The sequence below is a fragment of the Scyliorhinus canicula genome, chromosome 22, assembly GCF_902713615.1.
Source record: "Scyliorhinus canicula chromosome 22, sScyCan1.1, whole genome shotgun sequence".
Taxonomy (NCBI): Eukaryota; Metazoa; Chordata; class Chondrichthyes; order Carcharhiniformes; family Scyliorhinidae; genus Scyliorhinus; species Scyliorhinus canicula.
Genome location: NC_052167.1, coordinates 18,945,925 through 18,971,981, shown reverse-complemented (window position 1 = coordinate 18,971,981; position 26,057 = coordinate 18,945,925). Strand labels below are relative to the sequence as shown.

Here is a 26,057-nt window from a genome sequence, read left to right as displayed (position 1 = left end):
GGACTCTTCTTCCGAGGTAGTATGGGCTGAGGTTAGAAACAGGAAAGGAGAGGTCACCCTGTTGGGAGTTTTCTATAGGCCACCTAATAGTTCTAGGGATGTAGAGGAAAGGATGGCGAAGATGATTCTGGAAAAGAGCGAAAGTAACAGGGTAGTTGTTATGGGAGACTTTAACTTTCCAAATATTGACTGGAAAAGATATAGTTCGAGTACATTAGATGGGTCATTCTTTGTACAATTGGTGCAGGAGGGTTTCCTGACACAATATGTTGACAGGCCAACAAGAGGCGAGGCCACATTGGATTTGGTTTTGGGTAATGAACCAGGCCAGGTGTTAGATCTGGAGGTAGGTGAGCACTTTGGAAACAGTGACCACAATTCGGTGACCTTTACGTTAGTGATGGAAAGGGATAAGTATACCCCGCAGGGCAAGAGTTATAGCTGGGGGAAGGGCAATTATGATGCCATTAGACATGACTTAGGATGTGTTGGTTGGAGAAGTAGGCTGCAAGGGTTGGGCACACTGGATATGTGGAGCTTGTTCAAGGAACAGCTATTGCATGTTCTTGATAAGTACGTACCAGTCAGGCAGGGAGGAAGGGGTCGAGCGAGGGAACCGTGGTTTACCAAAGAAGTGGAATCTCTTGTTAAGAGGAAAAAGGAGGCCTATGTGAAGATGAGGCGTTAAGTCTCAGTTGGGGCGCTTGATAGTTACAGGGAAGCGAGGAAGGATCTAAAGAGAGAGCTAAGACGAGCAAGGAGGGGACATGAGAAGTCTTTGGCAGGTAGGATCAAGGAAAACCCAAAAGCTTTCTATAGGTATGTCAGGAATAAAAGAATGACTAGGGTAAGAGTAGGGCCAGTCAAGGACAGTGGTGGGAAGTTGTGTGTGGAGGCTGAGGAGATAAGCAAGATACTAAATGAATACTTTTCGTCAGTATTCACTCAAGAAAAAGATAATATTGTGGAGGAGAATGCTGAGACCCAGGCTATTAGAATAGATTACAGTAAGAAGTCTTACAACACCAGGTTAAAGTCCAACAGGTTTGTTTCAAACACGAGCTTTCGGAGCACGGCTCCTTCACCTGAAGAAGGAGCCGTGCTCCGAAAGCTCGTGTTTGAAACAAACCTGTTGGACTTTAACCTGGTGTTGTAAGACTTCTTACTGTGCTCACCCCAGTCCAACGCCGGCATCTCCACATCATGATTAGAATAGATGGCATTGAGGTGCGTAGGGAAGAAGTGTTGGCAATTCTGGACAAGGTGAAAATAGATAAGTCCCCGGGGCCGGATGGGATTTATCCTAGGATTCTCCGGGAAGCCAGGGAAGAGATTGCTGAGCCTTTGGCTTTGATTTTTAAGTCATCATTGGCTACAGGAATAGTGCCAGAGGACTGGAGGATAGCAAATGTGGTCCCTTTGTTCAAGAAGGGGAATAGAGATAACCCCGGTAACTATAGGCCGGTGAGCCTAACGTCTGTGGTGGGTAAAGTCTTGGAGAGGATTATAAAAGATACGATTTATAATCATCTAGATAGGAATAATATGATTAGGGACAGTCAGCATGGTTTTGTGAAGGGTAGGTCATGCCTCACAAACCTTATCGAGTTCTTTGAGAAGGTGACTGAACAGGTAGACGAGGGTAGAGCAGTTGATGTGGTGTATATGGATTTCAGTAAAGCGTTTGATAAGGTTCCCCACGGTCGGCTATTGCAGAAAATACGAAGGCTGGGGATTGAGGGTGATTTAGAGATGTGGATCAGAAATTGGCTAGTTGAAAGAAGACAGAGAGTGGTAGTTGATGGGAAATGTTCAGAATGGAGTTCAGTTACGAGTGGCGTACCACAAGGATCTGTTCTGGGGCCGTTGCTGTTTGTCATTTTTATAAATGACCTAGAGGAGGGCGCAGAAGGGTGGGTGAGTAAATTTGCAGACGACACTAAAGTTGGTGGAGTTGTAGACAGTGCGGAAGGATGTTGCAGGTTACAGAGGGACATAGATAAGCTGCAGAGCTGGGCTGAGAGGTGGCAAATGGAGTTTAATGTGGAGAAGTGTGAGGTGATTCACTTTGGAAAGAATAACAGAAATGTGGAATATTTGGCTAATGGTAAAATTCTTGGCAGTGTGGATGAGCAGAGGGATCTCGGTGTCCATGTACATAGATCCCTGAAAGTTGCCACCCAGGTTGATAGGGTTGTGAAGAAGGCCTATGGTGTGTTGGCCTTTATTGGTAGAGGGATTGAGTTCCGGAGCCATGAGGTCATGTTGCAGTTGTACAAAACTCTAGTACGGCCGCATTTGGAGTATTGCGTACAGTTCTGGTCGCCTCATTATAGGAAGGACGTGGAAGCTTTGGAACGGGTGCAGAGGAGATTTACCAGGATGTTGCCTGGTATGGAGGGAAAATCTTATGAGGAAAGGCTGATGGACTTGAGGTTGTTTTCGTTAGAGAGAAGAAGGTTAAGAGGTGACTTAATAGAGGCATACAAAATGATCAGAGGGTTAGATAGGGTGGACAGCGAGAGCCTTCTCCCGCGGATGGAGGTGGCTAGCACGAGGGGACATAGCCTTAAATTGAGGGGTAATAGATATAGGACAGAGGTCAGAGGTGGGTTTTTTACGCAAAGAGTGGTGAGGCCGTGGAATGCCCTACCTGCAACAGTAGTGAACTCGCCAACATTGAGGGCATTTAAAAATTTATTGGATAAGCATATGGATGATAAGGGCATAGTGTAGGTTAGATGGCCTTTAGATTTTTTTTCCATGTCGGTGCAACATCGAGGGCCGAAGGGCCTGTACTGCGCTGTATCGTTCTATGTTCTATGTTCTATACAGAGTTGAATCCCAGTGTGAAGGTGTGAGCGGGGTTGATCTTCCCTTTGCATTGAGTTAAATGGTCTCGGTTTGACTGGCTCGACAATCGGTCTCTGCGACCCGGAGATGGGGAGGGCAAGTGAGCCAGGCCTCCCAATATGAAGTGCATTAATTCCCTTTATTCCGACTCGGATTCGCCACTACTGTTAATCCTTCTATAGCTACTCAGACTGACGAACCAGTCTGCTACAATCCACGTAGTGGGTGTGATGTTCAATCAACCTTGTGTCTGTACTCACTGAGTGTCTCCACTGGAAAGAGGAAGATCATATGTGCTGTGTCCTTTATATATGGGTTGCTGTCATGCCCCCCTGTGGTAGTGTCACCTCTGTGTGTATCGTGAATGCCCATTGGTCGTGTCCTATCTTACTGACCTATTGGTTGAGTATCTGTGTGTCATGTCTCTGGTGCTCCCTCTAGTGTCTAGCTAGTCTATGTGTACTTACATTAACCCCTTGTATATCTACAGTGATGCATATCACCACAGACATCAGTGGCAAAATCAGCATTTACTGCTGATTCCCACTGTCTTTGAGAAGGTAGTGGTGAGCCGCTGTTTTGAATCGTTGGAGTCCATGTGGTGTAGGTGCACCCACAGTGCTGTTAGAAAAAGAGCTCCAGGCTCTTGATCCAGCGACAGTGAAAGAATGGTGACCCTAGTTCCAAGTCAGAATGTTTCTTGGAGGGAAACTTTGCCGTCAGTGATGATCCCACCTGCCAGCTGTCCTTGTCCTTTTGCACGATGGAGGCCATGGGTTGGAAGTTGCTGTTGAAGGAGCCCTGTGCTGTTGGCAGTCTGTTCAGATTTGCACACAGACACTTTATTCCAAACGTCCTCTCCTTTCTATCCCTGTCCACATCACAGCTATGTGCTCAATCCCCTTGCCTTTATGCACACATTGTACTGCTGTCCTGGGAGTTACTTCAGTTCGGACTGGGGCGCCTATGGAGGCACAGCGGTGAGCACTGCTGCGTCAGAGCGCCAGGGATAGGGTTCGATTCTCCGCTGGGTCTCTGTCTGTGCGGAGTTTGCACTTTCTCCCTGTGTCTGTGTGGGTTTCCTCCGGTTTCCTTCCACAGTCCAAAGATGTGCAGGTTAGGTGGATTGACACGCTAAAATTGCCCCTTAGCGTCCAAAAGTTAGGCAGAATTATGGAGTTGCGGGAATAGGGGAGAGGAGGGGGAACGGACCTGGGCATGAAGCTCTTTTGGAGGGTTGGTGCAGATTTGATGGCCAAATCGATTCCTTCTGCGCTGTAGGGATTCTATAGAGAATCACATCGGTCTGCAATCCTGGCTCAAGGAGTGGAATATTGTCATTCAATTCTGGTGCCTTCCTATCGCTCAACAGCAAGTGTACGAATGAGTCTCAACTTGGCACGGAACCTGGATTTGGAATTGTGAGTCCTTGTTATTTTGGGGGAACTGTACAATTTAAAGTAACGTAGCTTAGACGGGAGGATTATCAGCACAATGAGAATTCAGTCACAGGTACAAATGTATGCTGTGATGTCATAGCAGAGAGCATAGAAAATTTGCCCTAGGGTCTGTTTAATTATTTTTAAAAATTAATTTTGATTATTACAGCTGATTACACCTCAGCAAGCAGTGTAATTGATATTTGTTAATTTATCCCTTGGAACATTTTGTAGAACAAGCTTTTGCTGTTGAAGGTTAAAGACTCGTTTATTGGTTTTCCACTAAATATATCCACATCATTAGTTCTTTCAGTGAACATGTTACCATCTGGAAAATGCAGCTTTGAGACATAACTCATGCAGGAATGCATGAAATTGGTGTTTCTGCAATTCCTGCTTTAGTTCCTTGACAAAAGGACTGTAATTAAGCAAATTGTGATCAGACAAAACATTATTCATTTTGTGATCTCCCTTAACATGTAGCCTACCGACAGCCTATCAAGCCTTTGATAAATGACTGCACCGTAAGCCAGTTTGTTTTCTTTACCTCAAATGTCTGGGTGTAAGAGATCATTAGAAGCACCAGTGATCAGTCTCGAGGAGTCAAGAAGTTTGATTTCATCCTCAAAAGTTGGACTTTATGTCACTGAGCTTCCAGGGTTCTGCTGGATAGAGCATTCGGAGATAACCTCCAGCTATGCAAACTCAATCTGTAGAATCCCAACAGCGCAGAAGGGGGCCATTCGGCCCATCGAGTCTGCACCGTCCCTCTGCAAGAGGCCCACTGCCCCACCCTATACCCGTATCCCCGCCTAACCTTCATCTTCGTGACACTATTTTTATCATTGGACAATCCACCTAGCCTTCACATCTTTGGACTGTGAAACTGGAGCACCCGGAGGAAACCCACGCAGACAAGGGGAGAAGGTGCAAACTCCACACAGACAGTGACCCAAGGCCGGAATCGAACCCGGATCCCTGGCGCTGTGAGGCAGCAGTGCTAACCATTGTGCTGCCGTGCCACCATTTTGGGAGCCACAGCTCAGGTGTCCTGTGAGTGGTCTAAATAGTTAATGAGTTTACTTACTGTCTTCTCCTGTTGACAGCCGCCAGCCTTCCCTCCTTGTTAAGTCGGCAAATCCTCTGAAACATCAAATGCTGGAAAATCTCAATGGGTCTGGCAGCATCGGTGGAGAGAGAAACAGAGTTAACCCTTCGACTCCATATGACTCTTCGACAGAGCTCTGAAGGAAAGTCATACCGACTCGAGACGTTAACTCTCGACAGATAGGCAATTCGATATTGCAAATGTAAGGGGCCATGGTTGCACCTGAGCAGAATAAGGCACGGTGTTGCAAACCCATGGAGTACGGGCTTCCCAGGTAGGGGACGGAGGCCTCCCAGCTGGAGCCCGATAAAGGCTGTGTGGTTGGTTCTCCCAGCAAGGACTGGATTGGGAGAGAGATACTGCCGTGGGCAGGATATTGTACCTAGCTCAATAAACCCTTGTACCCCTACCGCTGGCTTACAAAAGTTACTAAACATGGTCTAACATTGTATAAATTAGCTGCTACATTTCCAACATTACAACAGTGACCACACTTCAAAAGTATCTCAACGGTCGTGAAGCATTTGATAGGTGCAGAGCCTGAAAAAGATGCTATATAAATGCAAGTCTTCCTTTTCATTCTTATTGGTGCCCCTACAAAGCACATGTCTAGTTCCCTTACAAAGCACAGCATTAGCTGACTGGCAGTGGGGGGGTCCAGTGGCGTAGTGGTATTATCACTGGACTAGTAATCCAGAGACCTAGGGGTCCTGGGTTCGAATCCCGCCACTGCAGATGGTGAAATTTGAATTCTCTGAAAAAGAAAATCTGCAATTAAAAGTGTAATGATTGCAGCGACCTGAATGTATGTAAAGAGTTAACATCCATAAGCAAATGCTAGATAACCACTAGATGGCAGCACCAGATATACGTACATGAGATCAACTCAGAGAGTTCCCGCCTCTTCATATCAGGAGTGACTAGCGAACAGAGTTAGAGATATTGCTTAGTATTCAAGTGTAGTTAATCATATAAGTATATTTAATCTTATTAATCTGAGTTATAGTTATTGAAGAGTGAACAAACTCATAGTTAATTTATAATAGTTACTCAATAAACAGTATTTGCTTTATTTGAAGATTTCCAGTGTTACCGAACATCAAGCATACAATCATTCTGACAGTAAGCAAATGAGTAACAAGATATTACTAAACGTAATATAACAATGATGACCATGAAACCATTGTCGATTGTTGTCGTAAAAACCCATCTGGTTCACTCGTGTCCTTTAGGGAAGGAAATCTGCCGTCCTTACCTGGTCTGGCCTACATGTGACTCCAGACACACACAGCGATGAGGTTGGCTCATAACTACCCCCCCCCCCCCCCCCCCCCCCATTGAAAGCCACTCAGTTCAAGGGCAGTTAGGGATGGGCAACAAATGTGGGCCCAGCCACGATGCCCATGAATAAAATAAAAATGAATTTAAAAAAAGCAGTGGGAGATCTGCTAATATTTCCAGTATTGTGAAGAGTGAAGCCACGTTTAGAAATTGTTCGTTGCTTCACAGCTCCACGTGCCAAAGAAATGAAAGGAAGGCAGATAGTTTGAGTTGGTTTCCTCTGACCTGTAGCTACAAACTTGCTTCAAAAATGCCAATTAACGTCTTACTGAGATCAAAGTTTTGCAGCAATTAAACTGGAGTCTAAAAGGAAACAGGTCTGCTTCAGCGCACAGAATAATACTTTATTTCACTCTTGTTGTGTAATAGAACATCATGCAATGTAAGGCGAGCGCACAGCAAAAGGAGATTTATTAGTCTATATTCTTATATTACTGTTACTGTGCACATCACTTGTCTACCAACTGCGTGGTGAGATTTTTTTGTTTAATCCACCGTTCATGCCAAGAGGCGCTGAATACTAACGCCACTTTCGAAGATGCCGCAGCTCTGAATATGCATACATTCTTGGACTATCTGGTAATCTATTCTCTAATCTGTACATTAATATATAATATCCCAACGGTACTTGACAGGGTGGATGTTAAATGGATGTTTCCACGTGTGGGAGAGACTTAACTTTGGGGTGCACCTTAAAAATAAGGGGCTGGATTCTCCGAGCCTCCTGCCGAAATGGCGATCGATGCGGGGGGGTGGAGAATCTGTGTTTATGCCGAAATCCGGTCTGACACTGCTCATCGCCACTCATCATGCACGCATCATGGGTCAGGGGCCATTGACAGAGGCCCCCCCCGCTCCCGCGATTCTCTGAGGAAAACTGCCCGAGTTCCCGACGGTGTGCTTCTAACCACATTTTGCCTGTCGGGAACAGCCGGTGATGGCTGTGGACTCAGCCCGTGGCCACCCTGGTGGGGGACGGGCGGGATCCTTCATGGGGGTGGGGGGGGGGGGGGGCCTCACAGATGGCCAGGCAAGCGATCGGGTGGCAGCAATCGGCTAGCTTGCGCGATCTCGGGCGGGCCTACTTCGTTCATCATGGTCCGCGGTGCAAGACCGCCATGTCGCACTGGGTGGCTGCCGTAGTCCACCTTCAGAAAAAAAACACCTGTGTTTTGATGCTGGCGTGAGGACAGAGCCCCATTACTGGAGAATCCCGCCCCATGTGTCTTCAATTTAAGAGAAGAGATGTGGAGATATTTTTTCCTCTCAGAAGGTTGTGAGTCTTTGCAAATGTCTTCCCCAGAGAGCAGTGGATGGGATGGTCATCCACTCAGTATCCCAGTCATGGGATACTTTTAGGGCAGCGGTGGGTAGGTTCTTGACGAGAGAGGGAGACAAAGGTTTGTCGAGGGTAGGCGAGAATGTAGAGTTGGGGCCATGTTCAGATCAGCCACGATCTTATGAATGGTAGAGCAGGCTTGAAGGGCCAAATGGCCTCCTGCACATTTTTGTTTAATAAGGACAGGAGGAGTCCAATCCGAGTAAAGTAAGTATTCACACAAGCAATACGGTGACTACCCAGTAGATCTCTACTGGTTTCCAGCTCTGTTAGTGCCTTACTGGCTGACCATGGGTCATTTCAGATACCCTGCCCCAGTGGGGGAGCTCATACTGCGCAAGGAGCTCAGGGATGACAAACCTTCCCACCCTGTGCGAGATATGACAGTATGGTTTATCTGTAAATATTGAGTACCGTTGTAAAGAAAACATTTGGTTGGAGTTTTGCAGTTTGTGGTGAAGTTATGACACCCGTTGCTGAGCTTGAAGAAAACTGACCACAAACCTTCCCTTTCCTGACGGGCAATCTAAATCTGGCACCACCTCAAGGGGGAGGACAACAAAATTTCAAACAGCAAAATAAAGAAAAGATTCACAAGAATGGTTCCAGGTGCTCTGACTGTGAGATGTGGCAGGTCCGGGAGGCTTCCACTGTCCCGGATGGCTACATCTGCAGAAAGTGCACCCAACTGGAGCTCCTCACAGACCGCATGGTTCGGTTGGAGCAGCAGTTGGATGCACTTTGGAGCATGCAGGCGGCGGAAAGCGTCATAGATAGCAGTTATATAAATGTGGTCACACCCAAGGTGCAGGCAGAGAAATGGGTGACTACCAGAAGGGGCAGGCAGTCAGTGCAGGAATCCTCTGGGGTTGTCCCCCTCTCTAACAGGTATACCCTTTTGGATACTGTCAGGGGGAATAGCCTATCAGGGAAAACAGCAGCAGCCAGAGCAGTGGCACCACGGCTGGCTCTGATGTTCAGAAGGGAGGGTCAAAGCGCAGAAGAACAATAGTCATAGGGGACTCTATAGTCAGGGGCACAGATAGGTGCTTCTGTGGATGTGACTGAGACTCCAGGATGGTATGTTGCCTCCCTGGTGCCAGGGTCCAGGATGTCTCCGAACGGGTAGCGGGCATCCTGAAGGGGGAGGGCAAACAGGCAGAGGTCGTTGTACATATTGGTACTAAGGACATAGGCAGGAAGGGGCATGAGGTCCTGCAGCAGGAGTTGAGGGTGCTCGGCAGAAAGTTAAAAGACAGGACTTCTAAGGTTGTAATCGTGGGATTACTCCCTGTCCACGTGCAAGTGAGGCTAGAAATAGGAAGGTAGAGCAGCTAAACACGTGGCTAAACAGCTGGTGTAGGAGGGAGGGTTTCCGTTATCTGGACCACTGGGAGCTCTTCTGGGCAGGTGTGACCTGTATAAGAAGGATGGGTTGCAGCTAAACTGGAGAAGCATAAATATCCTGGCTGCGAGTGTCACATGGGAGGGTTTAATTATAGTGTCACATGGGAGGGTTTAATTACGGGTATGGCAGGGGGGTGGGTACTGGAGCAATAGGCCAGAAGGTGAAAGCATTGACGGAGAACTAGGAAATAGGGCCACTATAGCTCTGAGGAAGAGCAGACAGGGAGATGTTGCTGAACACAGCGGGTCTGGTGGCCTGAAGTGCATATGTTTTAATGCAAAAAGTATAACAGGTCAGGCAGATGAACATAGAGCTTGGATTAGTACTTGGAACTATGATGTTGTTGCCATTACAGAGACCTGGTTGAGGGAAGGACAGGATTGGCAGCTAAACATTCCAGGATTTAGATGTTTCAGGCGGGATAGAGGGGGAGGTAAAAGGGGTGGAGGAGTTGTGCTACTGGTTAGGGGGAATATCACAGCTGTACTGCGGGAGGACACCTCAGAGGGCAGTGAGGCTATATGGGTAGAGATCAGGAATAAGAAGGGTGCAGTCACAATATTGAGGGTTTACTACAGGCCTCCCAACAGCCAGCGGGAGATAGAGGAGCAGATAGGTAGACGGATTTTGGAAAAGAGTAAAAGCAACAGGGTTGTTGTGATGGGAGACTTCAACTTCCCCAATATTGACTGGGACTCACTTAGTGCTGGGGGCTTAGACGGGACAGAGTTTGTAAGGAGCATCCAGGATGGCTTCTTAAAACAACATGTAGACAGTCCAACTAGGGAAGGGGCTGTACTGGACCTGGTATTGGGGAATGAGCCCAGCCAGGTGGTAGATGTTTCAGTAGGGGAGCATTTCGGGAACAGTGACCACAATTCAGTAAGTTTTAAAGTGCTGGTGGAAAAGGATAAGAGTGGTCCTAGGGTGAATGTGTTAATTTGGGGGAAGGCTAATTATAACAATATTAGGCGGGAGCTGAAGAACCTAGATTGGGGGCGGATGTTTGAAGGTAAATCAACATCTGACATGTGGGAGGCTTTCAAGTGTCAGTTGAAAGGAATTCAGGACCGGCATGTTCCTGGGAGGAAGAAGGATAAATACAGCAAATTTCGGGAACCTCGGATAAGGATTTGTAGGCCTCGTCAAAAAGAAAAAAGGAGGCAATTGTCAGGGCTAGAAGGCTGGGAACAGACAAAGCCTGGGTGGAATATAAGGAAAGTAGGAATGAACTTAAGCAAGGAGTCAGGAGGGCTAGAAGGGGTCACGAAAAGTCATTGGCAAATAGGGTTAAGGAAAATCCCAAGTCCATAAAAAGCAAGAGGGTAGCTAGGGAAACGGTTGGCCCACTGAAAGATAGGCAAGGGAATCTATGTGTGGAAGCAGAGGAAATCGGTGAGGTACTAAATTAATACTTTGCATCAGTATTCATCAAAGAGAAGGAATTGGTGGATGTTGAGCCTGGAGAAGGGTGTGTAGATAGCCTGGGTCACATTGAGATCCAAAACGACGAGGTTTTGGGGTCTTGAAAAATATTACGGTAGATACGTCCCCAGGGCCTGCTGGGATCTACCCCAGAATACTGAAGGAGGCTAGAGAGGAAATTGCTGAGGCCTTGACAGAAATCTTTGGATCTTCACTGTCTTCAGGTGATGTCCCAGAGGACTGGAGAATAGCCAATGTTGTTCCTTTGTTTAAGAAGGGTAGCAAGGATAATCCAGGGAACTACAGGCCAGTGAGCCTTACGTCAGTGGTAGGGAAATTACTGGAGAGAATTCTTCGAGACAGGATCTACTCCCATTTGGAAGCAAATGGACGTATTAGTGAGAGGCAGCATGGTTTTATAAAGGGGAAGTCGTGTCTCACCAACTTGATAGAGCTTTTAGAAGAGGTCACAAAGATGATTGATGCAGGTAGGGCAGTGGATGTTGTCTATATGGACTTCAGTAAGCCTTTGACAAGGTCCCTCCTGATAGACTGGTACAAAAGGTGAAGTCACATGGGATCAGAGGTGAGCTGGCAAGATGGATACAGAACTGGCTAGGCCATAGAAGGCAGAGTGTAGCAATGGAAGGGTGCTTTTCTAATTGGAGGGCTGTGATTAGTGGTGTCCCACAGGGATCAGTGCTGGGACCTTTGCTGTTCGTAGTATATCTAAATGATTTGGAGGAAAATGTAACTGGTCTGATTAGTAAGTCTGCAGACGACACAAAGGTTGGTGGAATTGCGGCTAGCGATGAAGACTGTCAGAGCATACAGCAGGATTTAGATTGTTTGGAGATTTGGGCGGAGAGATGGCAGATGGAGTTTAATCCGGACAAATGTGAGGTAATGCATTTTGGAAGGTCTAATGCTGGTAGGGAATATACAGTGAATGGCCTCAAGAGTATTGAAAGTCAGAGAGATCTAGGTGTACAGCTCCACAGGTCACTGAAAGGGGCAACACAGGTGGAGAAGGTAGTCAAGAAGGCATATGGCATGCTTGCCTTCATTGGCCGGGGCATTGAGTATAAGAATTGGCAAGTCATGTTGCAGCTGTATAAAACCTTAGTTAGGCCACACTTGGAGTATAGTGTTCAATTCTGGGCGCCACACTAACAGAAGGATGTGAAGGCGTTAAAGAGGGTACAGAAGAGATTTACCAGGATGTTGCCTGGTATGGAGGGCATTAGCTATGAGGAGCGGTTGAATAAACTCGGTTTGTTCTCACTGGAACGACGGAGGTTGAGGGGCGACCTGATAGAGGTCTACAAAATTATGAGGGGCATAGACCGAGTTGATAGTCAGAGGCTTTTCCCCAGGGTAGAGAGGTCAATTACTAGGGGGCATAGGATTACGGTGCGAGGAGCAAGGTTTAGAGGAGATGTATGAGGCAAGTTTTTTTACACAGAGGGTAGTGGGTGCCTGGAACTCGCTGCCGGAGGAGGTGGTGGAAGGAGGGACGATAGTGACATTTAAGGGGCATCTTGACAAATACATGAAAAGGATGGGAATAGAGGGATACGGACCCAGGAAGTGTAGAAGATTGTAGTTTAGTCGGGGCAGCATGGTCGGCACGGGCTTGGTGGGCTGAAGGGCCTGTTCCTGTGCTGTACTTTTCTTTGTTCTCAGTTCTTTGGTTGAGAAGCATCAGTCAGGTAGACAGATTGGGAGAAGCTTGAGGCTGGTCTCCCTGGAGAAGCGATGGTTGAGAGGAAATCTGATAGTGTCTGTGTGGAGTTTGCACCTTCTCCCTGTGTCGGCGTGGGTTTCCTTCACGAGCTCCCGGAATCCAAAGATGTGCAGGTTAGGTAGATTGGCCACAATCAATTGTCCCTTAGCGCCCAAAAATGTGCAGCTTAGATGAGGTTACAGGGATAGGACGCGGGAGTTGGCCGAGACAGGGTCGGACGCGCGGTTCAGACACGATGGGCCAAATGGCTTCCCTCTGCACTGTAGGAATTATATGGTTGTATGTGAAAATGGCAATGAAATTACTGTGAAAAGCTCCAAGTCGCCACATTCCAGCGCCTGTTCGGGTACACGGAGGGAGAATTCAGAATGTCCAAATTACCTAACAGCACGTTTTCCGGGATTTGTGGGCGGAAACCGGAGCACCCGGAGGAAACCCAACGCAGACACGGGGAGATCACGCACAGTGATCCAAGCCGGGAATCGAAGCTGGGATTTTGGAGCTGTGAAGCGACGGTGCTAACCACTGTGCTACAAGAGATACCCTCGTGCAAGTTTCTGTTTGCCATTCTTTGAATCACCTGATAAACTCTTTGAGTATGTGGGCACATCTCACCTTCTTTTGTCTGCCAGACTGATGATTATGAGACTGTGACAAGCAACGTTTTTTTTTCTGGGCTGCGTTTTCTGTTTAAATTTCCACATTGAAGCTATGCAAAATCAGGAAGGAAGGCCTGTTGCTGCACTGTTCATTTCCAGTAGGTTCAAGTCTCCTTCTCCTTTAACTGAGGCTGGAAACTATAGCTGGAAGCCTGATAATTTACTAATGGGGGTACCTGCAAAAAGAAATAAATTTGGCTTTGTTCTGCCTTATCCTGTGGTGGAATTTGGGAAATGTGCAGCATTTGAACCTCAAAGTTGGAAGGCTGAAATGATCACAACCAAATCTTATATAAAAGGGAAGAGAAATGCAACAATGAACATTGGACCACTGGAAAATGAGGCTGGAGAAATTGTAATGGGGAACAAAGGAATGGCAGAGGTACTGAAAATGTACTTTCCATCAGTCTTCACTGTGGAAGCCACCAGTGGCATATCAGAACTTCCAAGAGAGTCAAGGGGCAGAGGTGAAGTGGAGTGACCATCACTAAGGAGAAGGTTCTGGGGAAACTGAAAGGTCTGAAGGTGAATAATTTACCCGGACCGGATGGACTATGCCCCAGGATTCTAAAGGGGTCAGCTGAGGAGATTGTGGAGGTATTTGTGGTGATCTTTCAGGAATCCTTGGAGGCAGGGAGGGTCGCAGAAGACTGGAACATGGCTAATGTAGCAACCCTGTTTAAGAAGAGAGGGAGGCAGAAGACGGGAAAATTGTAGGTCAGTTAGCCTGACTTCACTCGTTGTTAAGGTTTTAGAATCCATCATTAAGGATGAGATTTCCGCGGTTACTTGGAAGGGCATGATAAAATAGGACTGAGTCAACACTGCCTCATCAAGGCTTCTCACAAATCTGTTAGAATTCTTTGAGGATGTAACGAGGAAGTTAGTCAAAAGAGAGCCAGTGGATGTGATCCATTTGGATTTCCAAAGGACATTGACAAGGTGATGTAGAGGCATCTGTTAAATAAGGTAAGAGCTCATGGTGTTAGGGGCAAGGTACTGGCATGGATAGAGGATTGGCTGACTGGCAGAAGGCAGAGAGTCGGGATAAAGGGGTCTTTTTCAGGATGGCAGCCGGTGACTAGTGGTGTGCCTCAGGGGTCAGTGTTGGGACCACAACTATTCATGATATACATTAATGATCTGGAAGAAGGAGCTGAGGGAATGGTTGCTAAGTTTGCCGATCACACAAAGATATGTAGAGGGACAGGTAGTGTTCAGGAAGCAGGGAGGCTGCAAAAGGAGTGGACAGGCTAGGAGAGTGGGCAAAGAAGTGGCAGATGCAATCTGGAAAAGTGTGAGGTTACGCACTTTGGTCGGAAGAAAAGAGGCATAGACAATTTTCTAAATGAAAAAAGTCTTCAGAAATCTGAAGCAAAAGGAACATTGGAGTCCCAGTTCAGGATTCGCTTCAGGTTAACGTGCAGGTTCACTTGGCAGTTAGGAAGACAAATGCGATATTAGCATTTATTTGGAGAGAGCTAGAATACAAGAGCAGGGATGTATTGCTGAAGCTCTAGAAGGTTCTGGTCAGACTCCCTTTGTGAGCAGTTTTGGGCCTCGTATCTAAGGAATGATGGGTTGGCCTTGGAGAGGGTCCAGAGGAGGTTCACAAGAATGATCCCTGGAATGAAGAGTTTGTCATATGAGGAGTGGTTGAGGACTCTGGGTCTGTACGCGTTGGAGTTTAGAAGGATGAGGGGGGAGCTTATTGAAACTTAAGAATACGGAGAGGGCTGGATAGAGTGGACGTGGAGAGGGTGTTTCCACTGGTGGGAGAAACTAACCTGAGGGAACAACCTCAGACTGAAAGGATGATCCTTTAAAACTGAGATGAGGGAAGGAATTTCTTCAGCCAGAGGGTGGTGAATCTGAGGAACGCTTTGCCGCAGAAGGCAGTGGAGGCCAAATCACTGATTGGCTTTAAGACAGAGATAGTTGATTAATAAGGGGATCAGGGGTTGCGGGGAGAAGGCAGGAGAATGGGGATAAGAAACATATCAGCCATGATCGAATGACGGAGCACTCGCGATGGGCCGAATGGCCTAATTCCGCTCCTCTACCATGTGGTCTAAAATGCTGCGGATTCTGGAGATCTGAAATGAAAACAGAAAAAGCTGGAGAAAAACTCGGCAGGAGAGAGAAACAGAGTTAATGTTTCGAGTCCCAATGCTTCCCTTCTTCGGAAGAAGAATCACAACGGACTCGAAGCGTTTACTCCGTTATCTGTTTCTATTTCGATTGCCATTTACTTCAGTACGGCATTGAGAGAGCCCAGCGTGACTGGAGCCGCTGCCACCCAGATGGGATTTTTAGTGCAATGGTAAATCGGTCGACCCTATGCTGGGAAGCAGCTGGCAAGCAGAGCCTTACGGAGGGAGAGGTGATGGCCACAAGCCAGCAGCAAGCCTGAAATTATTTTTCTGGGGACGAGGAGGAATGCGAATGCCCATTTTGAGGCCTGAAGTGCTTGGACATCAAATCCGGGCGGTGAAATGGGTGTTCAAGGTGACCCCCAGATTTGCGTCTGTCGGCTATGTGTTTTCTAGGTGGGAAATGGGCGAGGGCCGTTGAATATCTGCCCCCCTCCCAAATTCCTCCTGTTAAGCCAAGCTGCAATGCTCTTTCCGGTGAGGATGAAAGGCAGCTGTCCCAGTATCCTTCCCAACACTGGTCCCCAACCTGCCACGTTTACCTGCACAATTACAGAGCAACTTACTTCACGAGTTGTTCATCAATTGTGAATCTCAAAACATTTCAAAGGACTTGTGATGAGTGCAAACTCTTTCTTTCTTTGGATTTATGTAAATTCTTCCCCCCCCCCTCAAAACATTCTTTAATTTTTATTTTATTTTGTTTTATAAATTTAGAGTACCCAATTTTTTTTTTCCAATTAAGAGGGCAATTTATCGTGGCCAATCCACCTACTCTGCACATTTTTGGGTTGTGGGGGCGAAACCCACGCAGACACGGGGAGAATGTGCAAACTCCACACGGACAGTGACCAGAACCTGGGACCTCAGCGCCGTGAGGCAGCTGTGCTAACCACTAGGCCACCGTGCTGCCCTGAAACATTCTTTAATAACACAGAGAATTGCCACCATATTCAGGGGGGCACTAGCCGTGTGCTGGATTGCCGATCCAGGCGGAAAATCCCACTAGTATCGTGAAGTGCGATCCTCTCCGGAGAAATCGCGTTTCCCAATTTTCCTCACCCTTCGCCGGCAACGTCACGAGGTTCACCGTCCACAAAGGGCGTGAAGCTCTATCAAATGCGTTTCCATGTAATTTAATATTATTACCGCCTCCCCCCCCGTCACATGATCACCCCCCAACTAAATATTCACACCTCCCATTTCGGCGAGGATTACCACAGATTTGTCAAACGGGAAACAGTCAAGGGTATCCTCCAGGGGGCACAGAGGTAAATATTGCCCCCGGGAGGGGAGAGGGACTGCCTGTGGAATAGGTTGGCACTGTGCCAACCTGTCAGTGCCAACCTGTCAGTGCCAACCCGTGCAAGGGGGCAGCGACGGGGCAGGCCCTATTGGGAACTTCATGGGGGTGGGGTGCATATATGTGTGGTATTTTTGGTGGGGGGGGGGGAAGAGCAGACAATGAGGGTGGTCGGGGAAGAGTGCCTGTATTGAATGCCGGGGTGGGGGGAGGGAGGGGAATGTCAATGATGCGAGTCAGGGGTTGGGGGATTGGGGGGGGGGGGGGGTTGGTGGGGAGAATCCTTGATAACTCAGTGATGGGTGGCGGGGGGGGGGGGGGTGGGCATTAGGTTGCAGTGCAAATCAGGACGCCCTTTAAAGGGGACACCTCCGATCTTCTTGGAGCTGATTGCCGACCCTGTCAGGACCCTCCCCGCCAGAGTAAACCGCGCCCGCCCATTTGTTTTCTTCAGGGGGCTCAATATTTGGGGAGAAAACTGGTCTGTGCGACTGGAGAGCTACACGCCGGTTTTGAGCCTGGCGCTTTGCCAAATTCCGGTAAAATTCTACCCATTCGACACAGAAATGATATGATGGCCGAGCATCGAACATTTCATGAAGCGTATGTGAAGATCGAACGCTGCTGCCTTTTAACATAGCGGCGCACAAATGAGCAAAGTTGTCAACCTGCTTTCTCCCCATTGCTAGTTAATAATAAACTATTATAGTTTAGGATACTGCAGCTGCTGTCATGAATTACCCTGCTGATTCACACAACTGACATTCGCAAGCTCACTGGTGCTGCACAGACTGAATGTACAAATCTTTCTGCAAATTTTTTTTTGCTGGCAAAGTTAATGAATCATTTGCATAATACGTTTATCTGCATATTACTGAGATAATTAACATTCCTGGTTATCTAATTAAGTTCATTAAGTGTCTACCAACACAGTGCCATGAAAGTTAACATTATGTTCTACTGTCAATAACTGCACTGTTTTTTTGGGAAGTAATTAAAATGTAAATTAGCATGATGTTAATTGCACTTGGGGAGGTTTTTGAATTGAATATAAACTTCTATACCTTTTATAGTGATAGTTTCATCGAATTATATGGACTTTGCAGCACAAAAGTAGGCCAATTGGTCCATGCTGATATTTATGCTCCACCCCAAACTCCCCCTCTTCATCAAACAACAACAGCGTATCCATTTATTCATTTTCCCCTTGTGTGCTATTCTAGTGTTGCGTAAATGCGTCGTTACCCAGTTAGCTTTTTTTTTTATTACCCGTAACGTGGTCTGACCCAGCACTCGGCGAATTTAATTCCGAAGCTATTGCTTTGGTGCGTCCTTGAGAAATCTGTTATCCCGTGGAACGCTGCTATCCCCATCGCGGCTTACTTTGATATGGCAAGAAACCATTTGAAAATAAAACGCTTTCAATTTTGTCTCGGTCCACTAAAGCTCGGTATCATGGGTAGAGTGGTTAGGCAGGCACTTTTTCCCAGATGTGGAGATGCCGGCGTTGGACTGGGGTGAGCACAGTAAGAAGTCTTACAACACCAGGTTAAAGTCCGACATGTTTGTTTCAAGCACTAGCTTTCGGAGCACTGCTCCTTCCTCAGGTGAATGGAATGGACCCGTTCAAAATGACGGAGGAATCAGTTATGTCATTGGAGAGGTTGGGACTGTTTTCCTTGGAGAAGAGAAGGTTGAGAGGAGATTTGATAGAGGCGTTCAAAGAGGTATCTGGACAGAGAGGGAGAAACTGTTCCCCTTTTTCGATTGAGAAGCAGAGGGCTCAGATTCAAGGTAAATGACAAAGGAAGTGGATGGCAACACGAGGAGAGATTTTTACACACAGCGAGGCGGTTAAGGCCTAGAACAGTGCTTTTCAAACTTTTTCTCCGGGGACCCATTTCTACCAACCGGCCAAACTTCGGGTCCCAACCCGGCCGATCTTCGCAACCCACACCGGCCGACCTTCGCGACCCACACCGGCCGACCTTCGCGACCCACACCGGCCGACCTTCGCGACACATGCCGGCCGACCTTCGCGACCCACGCCGGCCGACCTGCGCGACCCACCATTTTCTCTTACCTTGTTTGTTGCTGACAAAAATGGAGGAAATGGTTTTGGGTCCCTTTGGCCCCAATGGTCCCTTTGTTCCCCCGAACTTGAAAGAAAAACGCTGCGACCATATTAAAAAAATGCAGCTGCACTGCACATGCGTGCCCCGATCATCAGTGCGCACACGCATAGTTTTGCGCACGTGCAACGATGATCGGGCACGCATTCGCAGTGCAGCCAAATTTTTTTTATCTGCTGCTGGCCATTTTGAAGGTTGCTCACAGCCGGCATTATTAAAAGCCGGCTGCAGCGGCTGTTGCACGCGGATTTGCGCGATGGAGAGCACCACGATAGACGGCTCCGTGACTCTACCGACACCCACCCGCGGGTCGCCCCCCCCCCCCCCCCCCCCCCCCCCGAGTTTGACAGTGCCCGGTCTAGAAAGCATTGCCTGAGAGTGCGGTGGAGGCAGGTTCAATCTTGGCACTCAATGGGGAGTTGGGTTATTATCTGGAAAGGAAGAATGTGCAGGGCTGCGGGAAGAATGTTGGCTGAGCAGCATGAGGTAAATTGCACCTTTGGAAAGCAGACATGATGGGCCGAATGGTCTCCTTCTGTGCTGTGTGGTTCCAGGATTATAATAAGGAGAATGTTTCCACCCTGGTGGCCCTCCCACTTAGATGCAAAGGGAGGTTCCTTGAGCGATGCTGTCAAGTGCTAAGGCCGAGCTGTGTTTAACCCTTTCGATTTCAAAGTGCCAGAGCTGAAATCTGATCGTCTGTGGGAAACGTGACCGAACCAGATTTTCCCAGTGACCAACTCGAGAGGTAATTGCTCCAACAGAGAGTTTATATCCATTCAAATAAGCCCTTTAAAGCTGCAACAATGGCCCTCCTCCTGTTTTAAGAATGATATTTGAATCAATCATCGTGAGGTGTGCTTCCTTCAAGCTGTGTAAGATCCCATTAACTCAAGGCCCTGAAAGCTAACGGCAGGATTTTCTGGCCCTTCCCATTTTCTGGCCCTTTCCGCCAACTTCCAGTTCTGCCAAAGGAGACCTTACCCACACCCGCGGAGGGTTCCCCGATGACAGGGCGGGCGGGCCATGCAAATCGCCATCGACCTCGACGGGGCTGGAAGATCCTGCTGGTAGCCAATGGCGAGTCGCCTCCGCTGGAAAACGTGTTGCGGGGGTCATCGGAAAATGCCGGCCAAAGACTTGCAATGTATGTCCATTCTGTAATAGTGCAATGAACTGCAATGCGTCAAATGGCCTTTGTTCATCCTTATGCATTCAAGGTGGGCAGCACGGTAGCACAGTGGCTAGCACAGTTGCTTCACAGCTCCAGGGTCCTAGGTTCGATTCCAAGCTTGGGTCACTGTCTGTGCGGAGTCTGCACCTTCTCCCCGTGCCTGCGTGGGTTTCCTCCGGGTGCTCCGGTTTCCTCCCACAGTCCAAAGATGGGCAGGTTAGGTGGATTGGCCGTGCTAAATTGCCCTTAGTGTCCAAAAAAGGCTGGGTTACGGAGGTAGGGTGGGGGTGTGGACTTGGGTAGGGTGCTCTTTCCAAAGGCCGGCGCAGACTCGATGGGCCAAATGGTCTCCTTCTGCACTGTAAATTCTATGAGTTCTCAGTATGCCTGGTTGCAATCCCTGAAATCATTAATAACAGCCCAGTCCCCGCCTGACATTTGCCTGAGGTTCTTTCATCTAATGTTTAAAGTGAAACAGTGAATTGAAGTCCATTTTTACGAGACAAACTCCTGCTATATGCTATTTACTTCTTTGCAATAAATATTTTATAAACTATTTTAACTTTGGACGACAGTGCAAAATATCAAATTGGTTCTCCATTAAGAACCACACCTCCTTTGTGCTTCCATTCATTTCAATTCGGCACTGTGTGTAATGGGCAACTAATTCAGTGTTACCCCTATTTTATTACCATCTCCCCCAAGTTACAATTACTCCAATTGTCATTTTTAGAAAGAGATTTCAGAGAATTGACTGAAACTAAAGGAAAGGAAGAATTCTTCTCCGTCAGATATCAACTTGTTCAAATATTATTATTCAAAGTCTTCATGATGGAAGTGAATTATTTACCATTTCCTATTTTACCCACTTGTCAAATTTTCATGTAGTGACAGGAAGGTGTGAATTGTGCCCAACACAAGCCTGCTCCCAATCCACCATATTATTCTGTGGGATAGATGTGGGCGGGGAGGCCTGAGGTTTACCAAGGCACTGTGTGGCTGTAGAACGGGCCTGTTAGATGTTGCACCTCAGTCCTCGAGGTCATCATCCCAGCTCCCAACATTGTTGTTGCGCCCCCTAAGCCTCACTCCTCATCCCCTCATAGTTCCATTCCTCTATCATCGCCATGGTACTGCCATGCCCCCTCATTCCCTCCATGCCACCTCATGCATCATCCTCGTGGCTTCTGTACACCCTCACCCAGCATCTACTGTGGACAGACTTCTGCATGACTGAATGGTCAATAGAGCTGTCATTCAAACACACTTCGTACTTTTAAAAATATCAAAAGTGATTTTTGGAGTTTTGGGTGTGTCGGAACACCGGACGAGGGGGTGGGGGGCGGGGCTGACGCACTGGCCTTTACCTCACTGCTGGCAAGGAGGCGGATCCTCATGAGCTGGAAGTTGACTACACCGCCAAGCGCCCCGGCGTTGCTGGGTGACTTGAAGGATCTTTGACACCTCGAGAAGGTTAAGTTTCCCGTGAGAGGGTCAGTGGAAGGGTTTTACCGCGGATGGCAGTCGCTTATCATAGAATCGTAGAATCATAGAATTTACAGTGCAGAAGAAGGCCATTAGGCCCATCGGGTCTGCACCAGCCCTTGGGAAGATCACCCCACCCAAGCCCACACCTCCACCCTATGCCCACAACCCAGCAACTGCACACAACCTTTTTGGACACTATGGGCAATTTAGCATGGCCAATCCACCTAACCTGCACGTCTTCGGACTGTGGGAGGAAACAGGAACACCCGGAGGAAACCCAAGCAGTCACGGGGAGTATGTGTAGACTCCGCACAGACAGTGACCCAAGACGGGTTTCAAACCAAGGACCCTGGAGCTGTGAAGCAACAGTGCTAACCACTGTGCTACCGTGCCACCCTTATATTGTACTTAGAAGAGCTGATCACTGTTAGCTGTTAGGAGGGGGGGGGGGGGTGTAGCTAGGTTTTACTGTTGCAAGGGAAGAGGAGGGCGGGGGAGGGGAATTTTTACTGTTTAATTGTTATTCTGTGTTTCTGTAGGTTTTGTATTTAAATTGTTTAAAAATTTTAATTGCAAAAGAAACAAAAACATGTAGACCCCTCCAGTGGTCAATTTGTTGCAAAAACAAAAATATACTTATTCAGTAACTACTTAGCTGACAGATAATCCTTTAATAAACTCGTTTCAACTGTCAATAAAAATGTCAACACAGCTCCCTGCTGAGATAAGTGGTTCTGCAGCTTGTGAAATGCAGCCAGGCATTCATAACAGGCTTGGCTGCCAAAACAAACCGTCATTACTGTAGAAAACTGATCCTATTGAGCAATGGAGTCTATTTGAAATTGGAATTTGGAATTGATGGTCTTTTATTTCTCAGCAACAGATATTGGATCAGTTCAGTTGGCTTTATGGCTAGTGCAGGGTTCAGAATAATGCCAAGTGCATGTTCAATTCCTGTCCTGACTGAGGTAGACCTGACTGCCTCCTTGTCCTGTCCCTGAGAGTGAAAGGCACCACTGAAAAAGGCAGCTGAGAAAACAGCTCAGGAGGAAGCATCAACAAACAATCAGCCAGGGATCTGACTTCAGGCAGAGCACACGTACCATACCATACACCCGATGCCCTGTCAATCAAAGCAGCCCAGGAGCAGGGAAATGTTTTTATTTTTTGCTTTGCTGGGTGAAATCTACTTATGTTCTTGTTCAATCAGCGACTGGGAGTTCTTCATGGCTCGGCAGCGCCACCGGGATTGGTGGTCGCTGCCAGTAGTGCATCCACCCGAGGCCCAGTAATGCTGAGGGACACAAGCCACAGGTGAGCGATGGCAGGATGGGGGGGGGGGGGATGCAGACGGAAAGGAGGCAGGGGTGTGGGATCGTGGATGTGAGTTAAGGAGAGGAGGGACTCCACAGCAAGGCAGGCACGGATGCCACATACCTCGATAAGGCAGTGACCGTCTTTGCCTGGAAGCCCACAGCAACCATACATTTTGCACTTCCCACCTGGCAAGTCTCCAGTGGGTGGGTACCACTGGCATTGGGATGAGTGGCAGAGTGAAAAGACCGTCAATGGACTTAATTGGGGTAGGGATGGGAAGGTGACAAGGTCACCACCTGCTTCCTTCCTGTCTGAATAGAGGCTCCCCTGTCACCAAACTCACAGTGGGGCGGGCACTAAATTCTGCTGTAAGCACAAGTAGAACTGAACTTGTTGAGCCTCAACATAGGAATTTGCAGCTCTCGTTGAGGGTGTGTCCTGGGGCGGTAGGGCGGGCGGAACGCACTTAACCCTTTGGCTACAGTTGGGCCATCTCTGCTATGTCATGCTTTAAAGTGTGAAGACGTTTTTATCAGTATACTTTATGAATGGAGAAGGAACGGACAAACTTTCCAACGCAAAGTGCTCCTTGAGTTTTATTCCCCTTTAACTTTCCTGACTCACATCAGTGTCTTAGCTCATTACAATGCCATCAGTTCAAATCTATAGCAGGAGGCACTGCGACACTATCAGCTTAGTGGCAGCGAACGAGCTATTATGATACACCATCAGCAAAAATGATGGATTGGGCCAGTAACGAGGGACGACCTTGAACGACATTATTATCGGCCTCGCTGGGGCCCCAGTCCATCTCTGTTTGATGCGTTCATTCCATGAGAGTTTCGGTTAAGTAACAATAATGTTTTGTCAGTGCATTGCTGTGTCTAAAAGCTTAATGACCCTGTAAACAAACAAAATATAATCACTGCCTTCACGTTACACTGGCATTTCCTGCTGTGCGCTGCTAATGAATATAACTTAACAGTGGGGTATCTGGACTTGGAAATCCTCCAGCAACCATCTGTACCAACTAGGACCTGTGTTTGTTCACAGCAGGGAGGATGTAATTGTATTTGCATCTGCTATGACACCAGTACCAAACCGCTGAGCTAAAAAAAGAATATGTGTCAAAATTAGAACTTAGTCAAGACGATCAACGTTTCTCAAACAGACAACACGCACATTAATAGCAAAGTTGCTTTACTAAAGCCTAGTTGAGTGTTTTTTCTGGGAATACTTTTAAAATTTAGGGCAGCACGGTAGCCTTGTGGATAGCACAATTGCTTCACAGCTCCAGGGTCCCAGGTTCGATCCCGGCTTGGGTCACTATCTGTGCGGAGTCTGCACTTTCTCCCCATGTGTGCGTGGGTTTCCTCCGGGTGCTCCGGTTTCCTCCCACAGTCCAAAGATGTGCAGGTTAGGTGGATTGGCCATGATAAATTGCCCTTAGTGTCCAAAATTGCCCTTAGTGTTGGGTGGGGTTACTGGGTTATGGGGATAGGGTGGAGGTGTTGACCTTGGGTAGGGTGCTCTTTCCAAGAGCCGGTGCAGACCCAATGGGCCGAATGGTCTCCTTCTGCACTGTAAATTCTATGATCTATGAAACAAAATAAGAGTACATTTTTAAAAAACGATTTATTGCTAGAGGATTGAGTCTAATGCCAAGTTATGTGTTCTATGGTTACATGATTTAAGGAATCTGTTTTTAAAGAGATTGGGTATTTGTGCATGTTACATGTGGTAAAATAGTATGTTCTGCATGGTAAAATAGAATGCTATGTGTGGTAAAAGTCTATGTTATACGTGGAGTGGATCGTTAGATTGTTTTCTTATTCTGACATCGTTTGAACATCAAACGGTGACCGGTTGAGCTGAATTGGCTGGACAGCTGGTTCGTGATGCAGAGCGAGACCAGCAGCATGGGTTCAATTCCCCGCCCTCTCAACCTCGCCCGAGGTGTGGTGACCCTCAGGTTAAATCGCCACCAGTCAGATCTCCCCCTCAAAGGAGAAAGGTAGCCCATGGTCATCTGAGACTGTGGCGAGTTTGCTTACTTTATACTTCAAACACACGCACCAGTTACGACAATGCAGAAACTGGCCTTTATTGAGATATCATGCTTCATGGTTCCAGAGTGAGTAACATGGGTCTTTATAGAGTTGATATTGTATGATCCAATATGAGTGCCCAGGTACATCGCACTCCACAATCCAGGGAGGTCAACATGCACTGGTTCAGTCACGGGCGGGATGATCCGATCCCTCAGCCTCGCGTTTCTTGGTGCCGTGCTGCTCGCTGGCGGCGGGATTCTATCATCCCGCCGCTTGCCAACGGGATTTCCTATTGTAGCCACCCCACGTCGCCGGGAAACCAGCTGGTGGGAATGCGCTGCCAATGGAAAAAGTGAATCCCAAAGACCGGAAAATCCAGGCCCACATCTCTTTGGCTCATTCTATCCTTGACTTTCACAGTCCACGCAACAGCCACTAAATCTCAACACACCAAACACGTACAAAAGTGACACTACAAATTGGAGATAGCACTCAACTCCTCTCAATCTCTTCTATGTATTCTGTGTTGTGTTTATATGTTCCGTGGTTACTGCCTTCCCAAATCCCACCCCATTGTTTTATTGCCCTGGACACAAGTGATTTGATTAACACCTTCCAGGTGATCAAAGACGTGGATAAGTGAATTTCCCATGTTCCTTTGCCTCTTAATCTTAACATTCTGCCTCACGCCTGCTTAGGCAGCGCACCCCAAACTCGGCAAAAAGCTCCCCAAACATCAATGGACACCGAGGTACACGGGCAGTATGGACTCTCATTTCAGTTGGGTCGATATGTCAAAAATATTAAATGGAGCACACACCCGGTAGCCACAATGTTTGTTCCTGAGTACAACATATCAAACGTTACATTGCATACTGCCTATTTAAAATGTTTGCTTTCATTTGCATTTCAATTATATGCAAACACCCCAGGGAAAGGGTGGGGGGAGTGAGTTATTCTTATAGAGAGTTGCTACAGTCTGACTGAGCCACATGTCCTCCTTCTGTGTTCTATCCATTCTCCGATTATTTGTAGATTAATTAACTCTGAATAATTCCTGAAGTTTAGCTTTATGATGGTTCAACCAGCTGTAATTGTTCCATTCTTTATTGACATGGCA

General features: G+C 47.4%; 1 protein-coding gene across 2 annotated transcripts in view; it reads left to right on the top strand.

The window, feature by feature from the left end:
- Positions 1-26,057, top strand: part of wdfy4 (WDFY family member 4) — a 292,745-nt gene that overhangs the window by 140,484 nt on the left and 126,204 nt on the right. The gene's annotated exons all lie outside the window — the stretch shown is intronic.